Source organism: Musa acuminata, unplaced genomic scaffold (genome assembly GCF_036884655.1).
Source record: "Musa acuminata AAA Group cultivar baxijiao unplaced genomic scaffold, Cavendish_Baxijiao_AAA HiC_scaffold_210, whole genome shotgun sequence".
Taxonomy (NCBI): Eukaryota; Viridiplantae; Streptophyta; class Magnoliopsida; order Zingiberales; family Musaceae; genus Musa; species Musa acuminata.
In genome coordinates this window covers 15,001-17,500 of record NW_027020480.1, presented here as the reverse complement: position 1 = coordinate 17,500, position 2,500 = coordinate 15,001, and positions in this window count along the sequence as shown.

The window sequence follows — 2,500 nt, the reverse complement described above, 5'->3', positions numbered from 1 at the left end:
TGGGCTGTTTTGGCCTGTTTATGGTCCGTTCTTGCGTGGTGCGGTGACCGTCGTGAGCGGAGCAAAACGTCAGCCATCTCAGCACCCTGGAACCCCCCGGGTGGCACAGGGCTGGATGGGGCTTTCGTATATAGCAGGGACGGTGCTGCCTCTCGCTTCGCTCGCTGTCCGCCGCTCGCCGCTCGCTCGCGCAGCCAAAAATGGCCAGTTTTGGCCCGTTTTTGGGCCGTTTTGGCCAGTTTTTGGCCTGTTCTTGCATTGCGCGGTGACCGTCGAGAGCGGAGCAAAACGTCAGCCATCTCAGCACCCTGGAACCCCCCGGGTGGCACAGGGCTGGATGGGGCTTTCGTATAGCAGGGACGGTGCTGCCTCTCGCTTCGCTCGCTGTCCGCCGCTCGCCGCTCGCTCGTGCAGCCAAAAATGGCCAGTTTTGGCCCGTTTTTGGGCCGTTTTGGCCAGTTTTTGGCCTGTTCTTGCATTGCGCGGTGACCGTCGAGAGCGGAGCAAAACGTCAGCCATCTCAGCACCCTGGAACCCCCCGGGTGGCACAGGGCTGGATGGGGCTTTCGTATAGCAGGGACGGTGCTGCCTCTCGCTTCGCTCGCTGTCCGCCGCTCGCCGCTCGCTCGTGCAGCCAAAAATGGCCAGTTTTGGCCCGTTTTTGGGCCGTTTTGGCCAGTTTTTGGCCTGTTCTTGCATTGCGCGGTGACCGTCGAGAGCGGAGCAAAACGTCAGCCATCTCAGCACCCTGGAACCCCCCGGGTGGCACAGGGCTGGATGGGGCTTTCGTATAGCAGGGACGGTGCTGCCTCTCGCTTCGCTCGCTGTCCGCCGCTCGCCGCTCGCTCGTGCAGCCAAAAATGGCCAGTTTTGGCCCGTTTTTGGGCCGTTTTGGCCAGTTTTTGGCCTGTTCTTGCATTGCGCGGTGACCGTCGAGAGCGGAGCAAAACGTCAGCCATCTCAGCACCCTGGAACCCCCCGGGTGGCACAGGGCTGGATGGGGCTTTCGTATAGCAGGGACGGTGCTGCCTCTCGCTTCGCTCGCTGTCCGCCGCTCGCCGCTCGCTCGTGCAGCCAAAAATGGCCAGTTTTGGCCCGTTTTTGGGCCGTTTTGGCCAGTTTTTGGCCTGTTCTTGCATTGCGCGGTGACCGTCGAGAGCGGAGCAAAACGTCAGCCATCTCAGCACCCTGGAACCCCCCGGGTGGCACAGGGCTGGATGGGGCTTTCGTATAGCAGGGACGGTGCTGCCTCTCGCTTCGCTCGCTGTCCGCCGCTCGCCGCTCGCTCGCGCAGCCAAAAATGGCCAGTTTTGGCCCGTTTTTGGGCCGTTTTGGCCAGTTTTTGGCCTGTTCTTGCATTGCGCGGTGACCGTCGAGAGCGGAGCAAAACGTCAGCCATCTCAGCACCCTGGAACCCCCCGGGTGGCACAGGGCTGGATGGGGCTTTCGTATAGCAGGGACGGTGCTGCCTCTCGCTTCGCTCGCTGTCCGCCGCTCGCCGCTCGCGCAGCCAAAAATGGCCAGTTTTGGCCCGTTTTTGGGCCGTTTTGGCCAGTTTTTGGCCTGTTCTTGCATTGCGCGGTGACCGTCGAGAGCGGAGCAAAACGTCAGCCATCTCAGCACCCTGGAACCCCCCGGGTGGCACAGGGCTGGATGGGGCTTTCGTATAGCAGGGACGGTGCTGCCTCTCGCTTCGCTCGCTGTTCGCCGCTCGCCGCTCGCTCGCGCAGCCAAAAATGGCCAGTTTTGGCCCGTTTTTGGGCTGTTTTGGCCAGTTTTTGGCCTGTTCTTGCGTGGTGCGGTGACCGTCGTGAGCGGAGCAAAACGTCAGCCATCTCAGCACCCTGGAACCCCCCGGGTGGCACAGGGCTGGATGGGGCTTTCGTATAGCAGGGACGGTGCTGCCTCTCGCTTCGCTCGCTGTTCGCCGCTCGCCGCTCGCTCGCGCAGCCAAAAATGGCCAGTTTTGGCCCGTTTTTGGGCTGTTTTGGCCTGTTTTTGGGCTGTTCTTGTGTGGCGCGGTGACCGTCGTGAGCGGAGCAAAATGTCAGCCATCTCAGCACCCTGGAACCCCCCGGGTGGCACAGGGCTGGATGGGGCTTTCGTATAGCAGGGACGGTGCTGCCTCGCGCTTCGCTCGCTGTTCGCCGCTCTCCGCTCGCTCGCGCAGCAAAAAATGGCCAGTTTTGGCCCGTTTTTGGGCTGTTTTGGCCAGTTTTTGGCCTGTTCTTGCGTGCCGCGGCGACCGTCGTGAGCGGAGCAAAACGTCAGCCATCTCAGCACCCTGGAACCCCCCGGGTGGCACAGGGCTGGATGGGGCTTTCGTATAGCAGGGACGGTGCTGCCTCTCGCTTCGCTCGCTGTCCGCCGCTCGCTGCTCGCTCGCGCAGCCAAAAATGGCCAGTTTTGGCCCGTTTTTGGGCTGTTTTGGCCTGTTTTTGGGCTGTTCTTGTGTGCCGCGGCGACCGTCGTGAGCGGAGCAAAATGTCAGCCATCTCAG